Source organism: Carettochelys insculpta, chromosome 15 (assembly GCF_033958435.1).
Source record: "Carettochelys insculpta isolate YL-2023 chromosome 15, ASM3395843v1, whole genome shotgun sequence".
Lineage (NCBI taxonomy): Eukaryota > Metazoa > Chordata > Testudines > Carettochelyidae > Carettochelys > Carettochelys insculpta.
The window spans coordinates 10,281,763-10,298,838 of record NC_134151.1 but is presented as its reverse complement, the minus strand read 5'-3'; positions in this window follow the sequence as shown (position 1 = coordinate 10,298,838).

Genomic DNA, 17,076 nt, shown 5'->3' with positions numbered 1-17,076 from the left:
TTTGTAAATTAAGGATCACTCCTACTCAGAAGCAAGAGGAGAAGAGTTGTTATTATCTTGACACTGAGTCACAGACCCTCAGAAGGATCGTGCACTAGTCTACTGTCATGACAAACATTACAACTTAGCTATCTATATAAATAAAATATAGGTAGTCCATCGTGTCCGACGATGACATCTTGAGCTTGCACAAGCTCATCGATTGTGGACTCATATGTGGCTGAGGAGTCCAAGCTTTGAACAGCATGGGCATTCAAGTGGGGGCAAGGGAATTGTCCTGGTTCTGTTGGTGTGGCTGCTGCTGTTGCCCTCTTCCTCTCACGAGCATCGATGAGGTGTACACGTCACTGATCTTCAAAGTTGTCATACATGTGTCGTACGAGAACACACCAGCCTGTTCAGTCTTTTGCATGCTGCTATAGCTGATCTGGTTTTAAACCAGCATGAGCAATGCTGGCCTTCACGCAGTCTTTATACCTCTTGCAAGGCCTACCTTGATTCCTTTTGCACTGGGAGAGTTCACCGTAGAGGAGTTGCTTAGGGATTCTTGACTCCTTCATTTGTATGACGTGCCCTGTCTAGTGAAGCTGGGCTTTCAGAATCATGGCTTCGATGCTCGTGGTTCCTGCTTTGTCCAGGACTTCCAGGTTCATAACTCTGTCCTGCCATCGAATGTACAGTATTGACCTCAGGCTGCGTGAGTGGAAGCGCTCCAGCAGTTTTTTATGTTTTCTGTACAACAGTCCACTAAACTGAAAGTGTACAAGGCTGTAGTCCTGACCAGTCTCCTGTATGGCAGTGAAACCTGGACCTTATACATATCACATTGCTTTTATTCCATGAGTTCCATCCCACAAAGTGGCTTTTGCTTTCTTATGCTTAACAAGTCAATTTGTTGCCAAGTACATTTTTTCCAGGTCTTATGGCTGGGTATATTATAATTAGTAGTAACAGTAATACCATTTTCTCTAAACCCTCTCCACTTGTTAATCTTTCTTTTGCATGAAATTATGCTCAGAATAAGGAAGAAGGTCCTCATCTGGGCACCTATTCATTTCATAAAACCTTGAATAGTTAATCTTTTCAAATCATGGATCATCTTTGCATGAGCCCGGCAGCTTTCTTCATATGGCTTTTAATGTCACTGTATTGTTCTTAATTTAGTTTATCATCCTTTGTAGTCCCCAATAAATCTTTGTGGCAATGCTTCTTTGTAGCTGATGAAAGCCCACTAATAATGTGATATCACCTTTCTGTTCCATGTTTGCACAATGCCTAGCTCAATCGGGTTCTACTCTGACACTGGGTTTCCTTGGTGCTTTTCTAATCTGGCACCCTCGGAACCTCATCAGTGCTGAACCAGATAATTTGCTGAACCATGGGATGTCAATATTCTCTAGCAAGATTACCAATATTTTCACTGCTTACTGGGCTCTTAAAAGAAATTTAGGGGTACATTAGAGCTAAATAATAGCACTGAGCACTGAGGCGATATCTAAATTGCTGAGACCTGTCAGCAAAAGATACACAAATTACACAATGCATTTGTGTATCTCCTGTCAACAGTTTTGTCAGGAGAGGCTTTCCTGACGTTTGGCCCATCCACACGGGGACAAATGTCAGAAAAAACTCTCTGCTGAGACATCCCTTTATCCTTGTGGAACAAGGTGTACAGGGATGACAGTAGAATACTCACAACTGGCAGATTTCTGCTGACAGATGTGCATTCTGGATGAGTGCTCTGTCAACAAAACTTCTGTGGAGACAAGTTTTGTCAACAGAAGTCTGCAATCTAGACATAGCCTGAGAACCTGGACTGGTGGCGTTAAACAAACGTTATGGTACCACAGGCCACACCCATGGCAAGTGGGCATCCAGCTAACTGGACAATGTATGTTCCAGGACCAGAGAGATGAGAGGTTCAACATGTAATTAAAATTAAATTAATAGCTCTGGGTGTAAAGATATGTACCTCAAATATACCCCTGGTGAAGATGTTAAAAACATCTATGGTTGAATGCCATTTTCAATAGCTAACTGAATTTTTTTAAAGGACACAAAGTATATAGAATGTAAAATCAGGAGAAAAATAAAAAACTTTCAGAAAATCTTTTTTTGTGAGTACAGTGATGATCAAAACAATAGTGTAATGAAAATGGGAAAAGTGAAGATCACGAAAGGAGAAAACAGTACTCAGGCAAAATTTTTGCAAGCATGAAAATGTACATGAGAAAGAATATTAAGGCTGCATTCTCCAGGGGTTTGGCCTCCCCCAGGCAAATTAAACTACTGGGAATGAATCTTTTAATCTGGAAGATGGAGTAATTCCTTTGATAATTTAATGTAATTTGATCAAAAAGATGAGGTCAGTAGATCAGATGCAAAAAGAAAAAAAATCTTAGGAGTTTGTAAAGGCACAAGATCAAATTAATTAGGCAATCTAAATTATTAGCTGTAAGTTTAATTTGAGAAAAAATAAATTAAAATTTTTGAAGACTAAAATCACATAGTTCCAAGGTGCAAAAGGTCTCCCTTCAGATGCCAAGAGCCTTCATCTTATTGAATTAAATGGTAGTTGAGGACTAGCCTCACCTTGAAATTTGTGTTGCCAATCTCTGAACTCTAACTATAAAGGAAAGAAAAGAAGGCTAATAAGAAGTTACAAATTTACCCATCCATATGGAGTAAATATTACAAGATTCTTCCTGAGCTGCCTCTTCTGTACAGCTTAAATGTTGTATGCACTTGCAACCTCTGAATTTAGAGGAGCATATGACTTCTATCAAGATTCCAGTCTGCCTTAGAAACAGCATTGCAAGGTGTTAGGGAGGCATGAGGTTCCCATATAAGCCAGTTAAGCGATGGGAATTAAGATGCACCCCTTAAAGGATTATAGTAGTTTGTGTGCTCTCCCCCTGACCAAGGAGAGGTCTGGGAGAGTTGCTACCCAATGCAGAGATGTGGCAAATTGTATTTGATCCATCTTCATCCACTGAAAATGTTTCAGTGCCCGGTTTCTTGAGTTTTGCTGTAGGACTTGGAAAATAACTGATATAGGCTTTTTAGGTGTTCCATTCTCGGGTTATCATTCAAGAAGCAACACAAATGCCAGATGTCCCTAAACCCTCATGTCAGCATCACTCAGAGGGTGTTAGACATCATCATACTTGATAGCCACTTCTTTACCGCTTGCTGAGATATATCACAGTGCAGAATGAGTAGCCCACATGGTGCTGACACTTCAGTGATCATGTAAACCCTTTGTGATGATGAATAATTTTGACATTAATGCAGTTTTCCATATCCTGGTGAAGAGGTATTTGCTGGGGTTCAGAAGGCCACAACACCTTACTTCAGTCAGTCTCTGGAGTGGTCCTCATCCATCTGCTTCCAGGGCAGGGGAAGGCCATACCACCTCACTACACCTGGGTTTAGTCAACAGGTTTTGTATCATAGATTCTTGGTCCTGAATGATCTGTCAGGTAATGACAAGGTTGCCTGGTCTCTGTTCACCCCCATCCACTGCCAATATACCTAGTACAAAGTTGGTTATAGGGACCCAGCACATTAAGTGTGACTAGCTCTGTAGTGGAATCACTTCTGGCCATCTTTCTCCTGGTATTGAACAGGAACCTTGCAAGCTGCTAGGAAGAACAGCACCATAATCTCAGTATGTAAAATCAAGGGACCACAGGACTCCAGAGACAAACTACAGAGGTGCAGTTTATTTGCAAATTTGACACCATCAACCAAGGATTGAACAGAGACTGGGAGTGGCTGGCCAATTACAAAAGCAGTTTCTCCTCTCAGTGTTCACACATCCACATTAGCTACCGATAATGGGCCACATCATCTATGACTGAACTGATCTTGTCAACTCTGGCCCTCCTCTTTCCTGGTACTCCCTCCTTTTCACAAGCTGATAAAGATAGACCCTCCTCTGGAACCACCACTCATGCATCTAACATGTTAATCTATAAGGCGCCACAGGACAACTTCTTGTTTTAGGAGAAATGTTAAGAGCTAAAGAGCTGATCATCTTGCTGTCCATGCCAGGGAAGTTGTTTGTGCATGTGCGGTGTGTGCATTTGAAAATCTGCTGTATTGGAAGCGTCACCCACCAACTGTCAGGCTTTATGAGGAAAAGGCCCGTGTTAGATGCCATTTGGGCTCTGTGCTTGCTGACACCGATACACTGTACATTCAAGAAGCCCCTGCTTATGGAATATTTTGATCATAAGGCTGCATCTGATTCTGTTGATCTAGTCATGCTATGCATGGTCTTAAAGGACTGGATTTGCTCAGCAAGCTGCATAATGGAACCATTGCTCTTGAATGTCTTGAGAATTGGATGTCATCATCTTTTAAAATCAGTATCCGATGTCAGGCAGCTCTGTATTTTGGCCTTTGCACTCTTTTTGAGGCAATAGATTTCATAACGCATCATGCCATCGATCCATAGGTATTACAATCAATAATCTCTCACTCTCACATCTTGACTATGCTCATATAGTTGGTCTGCTAGTACAGAGTCCCAACAGATTTTGCAAGGAACTCCAGTAAATGCAGGTGGTCCCTGCTCAACTGCAATCTGTTTGAATAATGAAACTCTCAAAGCAGTCTCCATCTGTTGCTATTTGGGCTCTATACTTGCCATTTCCTCCAATTACAACATGGGCGTTCTCCACCCGATTGGCATCACAGCATGAACCATCGGTTATCTACAATGAATATGACATAAATATAATCTTGACATACTTATTAAGTTCAGAAGCTATTCAAGCTGTATCCTCTGTACCACTATGCAGTGTGACACATAGATGCTATGCTGCTCAGGTTTGGCTTTCCACACAAAATGCCAATGTTGTCTCTTGGGCATAAAAGGGAACAACTTCATCTGTAATGCAGACATTTAGAGGCGCTCTGCTTTACAGATTACCGGGGCCACTGTCTGCAATTGGAGCTTTATGCTTTTTGGATGTATAATGAGAATGCTACCAGGTGCTCTGGTGAATTCCATTTTCCAAATGGCTTGTGACGTGTTAGAAAAATTATTCCATCAGCTGAGGGACAGAGGTGCTCCAGAAGCAGACCCGTGTTATGTGGGTGTATTGAATCTGTTCCGATGTTGGACTCTCAGCCAGTAAAGCCTTTCAGGATGCAAAAGTGGCTCTGACAGGCTTGCCAGGTCCTGGACAGGGTGATGGGGGAGGCCCAGATCTGCACCCTGGGAAGCCTCTCTCAGCAGCACTCAGAGTACACATCGTTAACCCTTGGCAGCCCTCAGCACTGCCCAGAGCATGCCACAACGGGTTCCAGCAGTCATTTAAAGGGCCCAGAGCTATGGCTGCTGCCACTGTTGCAGTCGTGGTGGCAGCAGCTAGGAACCCCAGGCTGTTTTGAATAACCTGTTGACGGGCCTGGGCTGCACAGGAACAGACCAGTAACAGAGAGATAGCCATGCTAGTCTATATACTATCAAAACAAAAAAGCAGTCCAGTAGAACTGTTCATCTTTAAAGTGCTACTGGACTGCTTTTTTGTTTCGATAGGAACAGACCAAATTATGAAAGACCTCTATGGCCAACCATTCAGCTAAGCCTTGAAGAAGACTGAAGGTGACTGGGACAAAATATTACAAAAAAAAAAGAAGAAAAAGGGTGTGTTATAGAAAACATATTTGAATGTTCCTGGACATTTCAAAGCATATTTGTGAGACATCATTTTACAAAGAAAGTGTTGAAATTATAATGTTTTTGTGCCAAAATTGAAAATAATATTGTAGATTATTGAAAAATATTTATTTTAATAAATTTATTAAAAAATTATTTTTTAATAAAATTAAGTACTAAATTACCTTCTGTGCATGGTCAAGGTGAATTTTTCAGGAACTGGAAAACTGTTGGATCAGGTCTTGATTCAAAGGCCATTTAAGTGAAACTCACATGGACTATGGTAAGTTTTGATCAAGTCCTTGGATGCTATTATTTATTTTCTGCTCATGAGCTTTTCCTATTAATAAATAAAGAATCTTTACTAGTAAGATAAAGGGAGCATATTCTTCCTTAAAAATTCTTTAACAACTTTGCAAAAATAAACCAACAAAAACAATGAAAGGAGGAAAATATTTTAGTAATGTAACAGGTTATTATTACTGATATCAAGACAAAGGAATGCAAAAAATTCCAATACTTTGTGTTTATTATTTTGGTTGTATTTTTTTAATTTAAAACAAAAATGACAGCACACAATCAATATATCCTAACTAATTATAATACATTATATTAATAAGCTACTTTATATGAGAAACAAATGTAAAATATTTTAGTAATGACACTGTATTTCACAACTGCATTCACATATCCATATGCAAAGTTTAGTCTCTTTTTCCCCAGTTGTATTGCTTGTGTAAAGCTCTGTAAAAGCTTTCACACAATTCTCTCAATAATTGCAAATAAAATAGAATGTTTTTTGATTTCCTGAAAAAAAAAATGTGGTTCTGCTTCTATGACTAATGCATTATGGCACCCTAACTGTAGATTAATCGGTCAGAATATTTTATATAAATACGCAGTTAATTGTGTAAAGCTATTTTGGTACAGCAAAGAGATACATGTGGGTGGCATATTACATCCCGGGGGGAGGCCCATTTCCAAAATCAGGAATTTAGTCTTTGTTTCCTCTCAGCTTAAATAAAAATAATTAAAAAGGGGGAAAGGGGAAAACAAAATGAAAAACAGACTTAAAAAAAGCCTTTAAAATTTTATCAGTACTCTGGAGACATCATACATAAACAAATACACGAGAGATGCATAGTGATACAACAAAGGAATGGAACATATTAGCTGCAGTCTCTTACTATGCTTGGTAACCAAGTGCTTATAAACCAGCTGTCTGAGGATAATAACAGAGGGGTTATTTTTCTTGCCATATCTGGAGTTTCAAAGTACTGCTGTAGTCAAACATTTTAGGGTTATACTGTCTCAGGGGGAATTTATAGTATTGATACTTAGCAAGTGAATTTGTTAATTGTAAAATTAGGAAAGCCGAGAGTTATTTAGTGCAGTATTGTTAGACCAGGAGATAACACACCATTATGTGGTGTTACTTACAGATGGGTGTATGAGTACTGCATGCAAAATTGCTAGACTTAGGACATTAGACACCATTCATTCAGAATTTTCTAACTTTTAGAAATATAGCTGAAGTCCATGGGAACTGCAGTTTAATATCTGGGCATAAATAAACAGCAGAATGATATTTTTTAGAATAGTGCTTCTCAACCTTTTTTCTCTCTGAGCGAACCTTTCCCCCCAGCATGCTGTAAAAATTCCACTCCCCGTCTATGCCACTGTTTCTCTGCATATGCAACAGATTAAAAACAGGGCCAGCACTTGGATTTAGCAAGTAAGGCAATTGCCAGGGTCCCACACCTCAGGCAGCTCTGTGAAGCTTGGTTTGCTCAGGCTTAGGCTTTCAGCCACAAGTGGTGGGGCTCCAGCTTTGACTTTCTACCCCGGACCCTATGGAATCTAACATGGGTCTTGCTCTCTGATTGGTCAGACCCCCAAAATTTGCACACAATCCGAGCCAGGGGGACCCCGTCCCATATTAACTGTAAGATGAGAGTTTGGGTGGCCACCCAAGAGAGATTCAGATGCTGTCCAGCTGATTTGCAGAGCACACACAGCCGCCTACAGCCAACAGCACATGTTTCTATTGGTACTGCACATCCACACATGCCTTGTTGTCACTGGATGGAAAAATAAAGAGGGCACAGTGCCTCCAACACCTGGTTGAGAACTGCTGTTTTAGATAAAGTACAGTATGCGGTTTGGCTCAAAGTCTTGTATCTTTGTTTGTTGAGCTTCACACCAGATTTGACCTCTGCTGTGTTTCTCTGATCAAACCAACTGTACCTCAAGAGGAAGACTTCCCATTCCCCCTAAAGGTTCCCCAGTCATGTGGCTTTAAAATCTGCATTATATATCTCAAGTCATAGTTTTAAAGGTGTAAATGCCCAGAGATGATAGCAACAGAGACAGCCTCAACTTTATCACCAATTACAGTGTGTGCACTTAAAATAAAAAAATAACCACTGAATGATATGCACCAGAAAAACAAAGAAGCTGTCTAAATTATCTCTAATTGTATACCATGTGCTTTACAAACCACCCACAAAAATTTCACACTAGAACAGTCCTCATTATTCCCATTATCTCATTCTTATGGAATTAAAGAAATAGTGGTTTGCAGAGTAATCTACAATCGTTAGTAGCATTATAAACACATACACACATACACACACAGAGACACACAAAGCCTTTGTAGCATTGTGAGATTCAGGATGCCAAGGTTAAATTTTTAAAAGCATATCAGTAATGTAGGAATCTATATACTGTTTTCAAAAATGAATTACAGCCAGATTTTACGTTATTTAAGTATTGCTATGCTCAGACTAAATCACATGGAAACATCCTATTTTCATAAGTGATTAAGTCTTATTGACAGTCAATAGGGGTTATGTGTTTGAGTGCCTACATTACTTTTGAAAATAACACGTCATTTAGGCCCAGAGCTTTACCGGTATTCTGTTGCCTTCAGCTATATGGATTCTGCGATTTTCAGAAGTGCCTACCTTCATCTTCAGATGCCTAAATACTTTTTAAAAATCTGGCACTTAAGCTCTAGGCAGCCAAAGCCTCAAAGACTCTCAAGAATTTAAGGCTTAGGAACTTTATTTACTTTTGAAAATGGGCTTAAGCTCCTAAGTCACGTAGCCACTTTTGAAAACTTTACCCCCCGCCCGCAATATATGTGCGTAGATGCTTTGTTTAAGATGTTCCTCTCAAAATAGTTTTTTTAATGTTTACTCTAAAGCAAAGCAAAAAACAAAAAAAGTAGGGCCAGATTCTAATATCATGCTCACCTTACTTGTACAATAAGGTAAAACACAGCATGAATATATTCTGAAGTCCTTGCTTGCTATTTGCCGCTGCTGCTGGTGTCATTCATTGCCATTTGCAATTCATCGCACCTTTTGTACCTTATTGTGTGTCCCTAAAAAACACAGACTTTGTCCACACCTATGGTCACTCTTATTTTCTAATGGTGGATAATTGCTATACCTTTTATTTGGATAGGCAGTAACATGAGAGGAAAATCATGTTTTACAGCAACTGACCAAAACAGTCGGAGTTTGATTCCCTATGGGGAGCTCTATAAATCAGGCAAGTACTATAGAAACCATTTGATCTGAACAGGAATTTTATGATGAAACAGTTTCTCAGGAAACTGACAATTCATTAAACCCAAAATACTTGTGGAAACATCTAAGCTTCAGGAAACTCACAGGGAATGACCATGCTCTCAAAGACTCTCGCTCTAAATATGAATCAACAGCATGACAACGTTGTGGGGGGCGGGGGGAGTAAACATCAATGTTCTCCTCTAAGCTCTGATAAGACAAGAAGCAAAGGGCTTAAATTGTAGCCAGAGTGATTTAAGTTGGCCATTGAGAAAAACTGCCTAAATATGATGGTGGTTAAGCACTGAAATAAATTGCCTAGGGAGGTTGTAGAATCTTCATTGCTGGAGCTTTTTAAAAGTAGATTAGACAAACGTACATCAGAGATGGTGTAATCCTTAGTCTTGTCAAGCGTGCAGGGAACTGGACTAGATAACCTCTCAAGGTCCCTTCCAGTCCTATGATTCTATGACTTCCAGATTCCCTACAATTAAGACAAGAGTCTGGAAGTCCTTGATGGGCTTCCATGGCCTGTAGCTCTCGGGTAATTCCACTGCACCCTCAGGTCAGGGACCACAATGTTTTCAGACTTCTAGAATAGGCTTCCCGGCTGCCTGACTACCTCAGCCTGTTGAGCCTGTTCAGAGTGTTAAGGCACAAGGGGAGCAGTTTCTGTGCTACCCTGAGTGCAGGGCCTGCAATACTTCTACAGGTTGAACCTCTCTAGTCCGGCACACTCTGATCCAGCAAGATCTGACCCAGCATAATTTTATTTAGCTAGATGACCACTTACCAAGGGGGTGACCAAGTTTCCCGTGGTCCCATAAAGGTTTTTGACACCCATCACTCCTGGGTCTCAGTATGCTGTGCTGCTATTTAGCTGTGGTTTACCCCAAGTGCCTTCTAGGAGCCCAGTAAACAGGTGGAATAGTTGCTAATGCTTCTAGATAATAATGACCTCCTGTGATTCAGAAGATTTTCTTGTTTGGCATCAGTCAGCTTCTGAGAGTGCCAGACTAGAGAAGTTCAACCTGTAGCTATCATATTGGTCACACAAGGAAAACAGAAACATCCCCACCCTCCCCCAGAGCCCCTACACAGCTTTTTTGTCGACAGAATCTGTCGACAGCAGCATTATGCCTAACGGCTGAGAGCAGAACACTGTGTAGAGTTTTGTCAACAAAATACATTTTGTGTGTGGATATTCCACGGTTATTGTTGACAAAAACCAGGATTTTGTTGGCAAAACTTTTTTGTGTAACCATAACCAAAGAACGTTACTAAAAGTACAGTTAAACAATAAATGTCTCTTAAGAAACCCAATAGATACTTCAACAAAATCAGGGAAACCCAGGCATTACCTTCTAAGGTAAAAATAAATTAAGATAGCCTCTTGATAATTTTACCCTGCATGCCTTGTTTATACAGTATAAAATAGCAAAAAGGTGCAAGGTGGCAGGAATCTTTTAAAATATCTTTTACACCTTTAAAAAGTTTTGCAAGCTTCATTCCTAACAGAAGTTAAATTAATTCATTTTCCTGAAGATTTTTATTTGTAAATATTTGGTGATCGTATTTGAACTAATTCAGGAAAGTGGGACCTGTATCTTTGATCAAAACAAGGGGTTTGGTCAGTCAGTTGGTTGGTTCATTTTAAGGATTGGTCATAGCTGTGCTTTGATATTTTCTCCAAATGAACATTGGAATTTGAGAATTAGAAAATAACAAAAGTGGAGAACCCCTCCCTATGCTTATTAAAGAAAGGATATTCGAATTACAAGTTACTGTCTCACACATCTGCCTCTAACAATGATGCAGGAGTGTATCCTTTTCACATGCCTTCCAGTCTTTACATTTGTGATTTTTTCATATTTCATCCTATTTTTGCTTATTTGTCTTTTATTTTATTTCTTATCCAGCTTTCTTCCTTTATTTTTGTACTCTTTTTTTCATTAGCAAACAGGATAAGATATTAAGGTCATTCTCAATGTAATTTTTCCAGGATTATTTCAATATCATGAATAAAATTGTAAATTCTATTGAGGCATTTTAGAACTAATGAAAATTTTCAAAGTGTTACACAGCTGCATTTCAGTTTTGTTTGTCTGTTCCCAAAACAGAATAGATTTTATAAATAGAACTTAAATGTGACCACAGAATGTGCATAGTAACCAGTTTATTTTAAGAGATTGTTTCTCAATATTTTTAAGATTCTCTCATGCAGAGAAAAAATTATATGTCATTGGAACAATTTCTTCCCAAAGTTACCAATGGATATCTGTTTCCCACATGAAACAGGTAACAGGGACACTTTCTTAGTCAATGGTGAGACAGAGAAGGCTTTACTTCATTTGTAAAGGGAAAAAATGTACAGCTGCTCTGGGAAATGGACCATTGAATCTGTCCTGATAGAACTATTCAGTCAGCCTGCCTGATAACACTTTCTTGGTAAACTCATTAAAATAGAATACACCCAGATACCTGTCCCCTATTTATAATCACTCCACTCACTATAGCAAAGGAGAATGAGACGGGATTGAGGGGAAAAAAACATTGATAAGAAATTCACAGATATTCCTTGCCAGCCCTGAAAATACCACTCCTTCACCAGTGATTTTCTTCAATTAGAAGATCACACTCTCAATAGTTCAAACAACTGTGTGTGTGTGTGTGTGTGTACATGCGCGTGCCCACCACTTTGCCTTGTCTTCCTACAGGGTAAATCACACCTGTGTGCAGGAGAATGACTATGCTACTTTCTTGAGAGCCACTTTAAATGTGTTTGGGAGTATTTATCCTGTCCTTTCTTGTCAATGTGCATTGCGAAGGACCCTTACATGTCCTCCATTTCCTTTTGCCAACCATGCCATCAAGGAAAAGAGGCAATGTTAACCACTAGATCAGGACAACCTGTTCTCTGTCAACAGGAGGCATACATATAGTTTCATAGGAGAATCACAGAAAAATAAGGTTGTAAGAGACTTTGAGGTAATCTAGTCCAACTCCCTGCTCAAAGCAGGACAACAAGCTAAATCATCCCAGCCAGGGCTTTGTCCAGCTAGACCTTAAAAGCCTCTAAAATAGAGATCCCGACACCTCCACAGCTAAACATTCCAATGTTCCAGTGCTTCAACAACCTCCTTGGGAAATATATCCAACATAGACCTCCCCCACTGTAATTTGTGACCATTGCTCTTTGGTCTGTCACCACTGAGAACAGCCTGCTTTCATCCTCATTGGAACTCCCCTTCGGTTTGTTGACAGCTGCTATCAAGTACTCTCTGACTCTTCTCTTCTACACCCTGCATAATCCCAGTTCCCTCAGATTCTTCTCATGAATCATGTGTCCCAGCCAGCTAATCACTTTTGTTGCCTTCTACTGGACACTCTCCAGTTCCTGTACATCTTTTTTCTGCACACCCAGAAATAGATGCAGTACTACGTATGTGGCCTCATGAATGCCAAACAGGGAAACAATCTCATTCCTCAATCTGCTGGCAATTCTCCTACTAATGAAGGCCAATCTACCATTTGTCTTCCCATCATTCAGATCATCAGTGAAGGATGTTGAACAAAACCAGACCCAGGACCTGACTCTGGAGCACTCCACTGGATACTGGCTGCCAACTGGACATTAAGGTCAATGATCTAACCAACTTTCTACCCACCTTATAATCCATTCATCCAATCCATGCTGCTTTAAATTGATGGAAACAAGACTGTGGGGAGACCATAAAAAAGCTTTGCTAAAGTCAACATATATCACACCCTGAACTATCCCCATATCCACAGATCCAGTTATATCATCATAGAAGGCAGTCAGGTTGGTCAGACATGACTTGCCCTCAGTGAATCCATGGGTCCCTATGCTGCTGTTCTTTGTTCCTTTTGTCAGGATCCTGAACTCAGCCATCTCATGGTCACTGCTGCCCATTTTGTCACTCACTTATAGTTCCCCTTCCAGTTTTTTCCTGTTTACAAGCAGCAGATCAAGAGGAACATCCACCCTGGTTGGTTCCTCCAGCACTTGCACCAAAAGGTTGTCCTCAACATTATCCAAAAATGTCCTGGATTGTCTGTATGCTCCTGATGTCAGGTTGATTTGAATACCCCTGTGAGAGCCAGGGCCTAGGATGTGGAAACTTCTGTTTGTTGTCTGAAGAAAGCCTTGTCAACCTGGGCAAGTAACCTGTAGCAGACACCTACCATAATATCACCCCCTTGTTGCTTTTGCCTCTAAACTGAACCCAGGAACTCTCAATAAGCCTTTCTCCAGTTTCACACTGGAGCTCTGAAGCTTGCATACAATGCAATTCCTCCATCAAGTTTCCATACCTGCCTCTAGAGCCGAGGTGAAAGTGAGCCTGCTCATCCTGGTGCACCGCTCTGGCAAGAAGAAGCCAACTGACTGGGATGATCAGTAACAAGGAGGAGGCACAGCGTGCTCCCAGCCCATTTCCTGGCGGTCTGCTGCAGGCTTCTGTGCTAAGGAGCAGGCTGTAAAGCAGATTAAAGTGTTTGCCTGGGAGACATGGTCCCCCACAAGTCCATGATTGTCCCAGCCCCAATACCCCTCAGGGCACCATTAGGGAGGGCAGTGGGGCTGAGGCTTTCTCCCCTCCTCCCAGGTTCATATCATGATGCTGCTTGCTCCTTTCAGGACAACCAATGGAGGTGGGACGGGGCAAGAGGGCAGTTGCCCCTGGGCCTGGCAATTCAAAAGGGCCAGAGCTACTGGCCACCACTGCCGCTTTTACAGGAGTGGCTGTGGCCAGAGTCCCAGGCCCTTTAAGTTGCTACTGGGGCACCATACCACATGTTCTGGATGGCTCTGAGGGTGGGGTGAGGGCTGTGGCACAGTACATTCCAGGCAGAGCTGAAGGCTGGCTGCCCTATGCCTTCTGCCAGAGGCCCTGTCCCTTCCAGGATGGCAGAGCTGCCCCCCCTCCACACACACACATACACACACACACACACGTATTGCCAGGAGTCCAACAATCTTCCTCCCTTCCCCCCCCACAACCCCAGCTGTTTCCCTTCCCATAAGGAAGTGAGAGAAATGTATAGAGCTTGCATATATTCCTCTGCCTGCTGGCTGGGGAGGGAAGGGAGCAGAAGAATGAGTGACCCCCACTGTGTGCTTTCCTTTTGCTTTCTGACAGTGACAAAGGGAAACAGCAAGCAGCATTCTGGGATGAATCTCAGCCCTCCTGCACTCCCTAAATAATGCTCTTGCCTGCCCACACTCCCTTTTCTATACCCATACTCTATCCCCCTATATTAAGGTCCCCACAGAAACCTGCCCTGAGCTCCTCCTCATGCCCCATCTATGACTTCTGCACCCACCATGCTCCAACTCTCTTTGCAGAGCGTCTCCTCATGTTTCCCAAACCTGAATTCTGCACTCCCTCCCACCACAGACCTCTGCCTGGAGCCCCACACCCTCAAGCCCCTGTCAACGGTACCTATAAGAAATTTGTTACTTTTACCTCTGCTCTAGAGTTGCACAGCTCCAGCAGGAGGTGTAGTGCTACTTGCTTGTGACCTGTGCTGCTTATTAACAGTTGCAAGAGATCAAGAAGGAAGTAAAATGGATTCAGGAAACATTGAATTTTGCTTTGGTATTCACAGAGTTATCAGAGGATGTTGCTTCAGAGAATAACTGGTCCCCTGTCCTGCCTATTCCTAGCTTAACCCAGCCCAACATAGCAACCTATTCAGAAATCCCTTTCATCTCCTACTGTGAGCTGTGGGTGTATTGTCCTTCTCTTGATTATTTTGGCTAATTGTTTCAATATTTCATCTTCTTTTTCTGTTAATTAAGTGTTGACAGAATGGCTAATTAGCTCCTTCCCTAATTCAGCACATAAGATCTTGGTTTTGGCTATGAAATTCCTTGTGTTATACTAAAATAAAACATAAAATAATAGCTGTAGAACTTGAATATTGGTCGATCATTTATTTAAGTACTCCCTTTTTTTCACTTTTTTCTCTGGAAGGGCTGGGACATATTTGTAGAATCAGGAGCCTGTATTTTTTTCTTTTGTTTGTTTGTTTGTTTTTAGTGGAGTAGTTTTTAAATGCTAGCATGCATTCTATTGTTAAAAATATCCTGATCTCAAGAACACAGGCCTCAGTGAGCCAGGGTGAAGTTATGTATCGATGCCAATCTATGCTTTGATTTCAACTTGGCTAGTTCCCTGTAACTCTGTGCTGGCAATTTTAACAGAAGGTGCCTTGTACAAATTAGAGCTTGTTTAAAAGGTAGCTGCCAGAATAATAATTTGAAGAAAATATTCACATCACATTTTTTCCAAATCTTAGATCCTTTGATGAGTTCTTCCGTCTGTTGAGGCGGTCCTTCCATGTGTTGCTTGATTAAGTAGTGAAACCTTTGAGCAAGGCCAGCTTTGAGATGCTTTGAAACTGGGACTCCAGAATCCAAGATTCTTTAGGACAGTCTTGAATGTCCACCACTCATCTTGTATATTCAGCTGTGCCATTGTCTTACTAGATTCTGTACTTTGGCAGACCCACTCTTCTGACTAATTTATACAATCTTCTGTATTTTGGTATATAAGACCTCATTATGGATTTCTGATACAGAAGAGATTTTTTCAGTCTTTAGGTTTTTTTTTAAATTAAAAAGACCATTATAACTTCTTGACTAAGTTTAGAGGTGAAAGCTGTGGATCTCATAGAAAGCCTGAGGAATTGGGTGCGTCAAGAGGTGGGCAAAAGCTATATTTGTATACTGAAAATGGGTTTATAGAGTCCTTCAGTACCCCCTTATATATAAAAGCTACAGCTACACTAGCATTCCTTTTCCTAAAGCGGCATGCAAATGAGGCACCAATTTACATATGTGGTGCCTCATTTGCATATTCTTTAGAAAGAGCTTCTTTTGAAAGAAGAAAAGCAGTGTAGGCATGGCTCTTCGAAAATAAACCCCATTTTCAAAGGAAAGTTTATTCCTATTTTTTTTTCAGGAATAAGGTTTCTTTAGAAAATGAGGTTTATTTTCAAAAAAGCCACATTTACACAGCTTTTCTTCTTTTGAAAGAATCTCTTTTGAAAGGAGAATATGCAAATGAGTTGCCAGATATGTAAATATGTGCCATATTTGTACTTTTGATTTCCCCTATTTTCATGCCTCTTTTGAAAGAGGAATGTTAGTGTAGACATAACCAAATATTCCTGGCTGCTGGATCTACATGAGCCTAAACCAATGGCCCTACCCCATCCTTCCTGTATCTTTGAGCCCTGTACAGGGTCATACTTATGCAGAGAGTCAACTCAAGGCCTGATCTGAGTGTTTCATGGGCTTTAAATTATGCCTAGCTGTGTCAATGAATTTCATCTGAGAAGAATAAATAAGGATGGTCCAAAATAGTAAGATCTGAACATCTCATGTGCCATAGGTGTAATGCACAATTACTGCCTAAATCTTATAATCTTATTGGGACCTTTATGATCACCTAATTATAGCCCTGAAATTCAAGACATTGTAGCTGTGCCTGCATTTCATGAGCTGTGGGATGCATCCAATAGATGTGGATTGTTGCTTGTATTTTCTGCATGTCTATCTAGTTGTGTTATCTCACCGAACCAAGCTGTGAAACAGTTAAATGAAAGCTGAATACTCATCTTAATAACTTGTTCTGATTGCACTAGGATTACTTCCTAAATGGAAAGTGTTACCCAGATGATAACTGTCACAAATAAAGACATTATATTAATGATTAGATTACACTCACCCAAGTATTTGTAGGTCCAATGTCCCTGAGGGAATGTCACCAATCCATGTGCTATTACTTACATTTGTCTGTC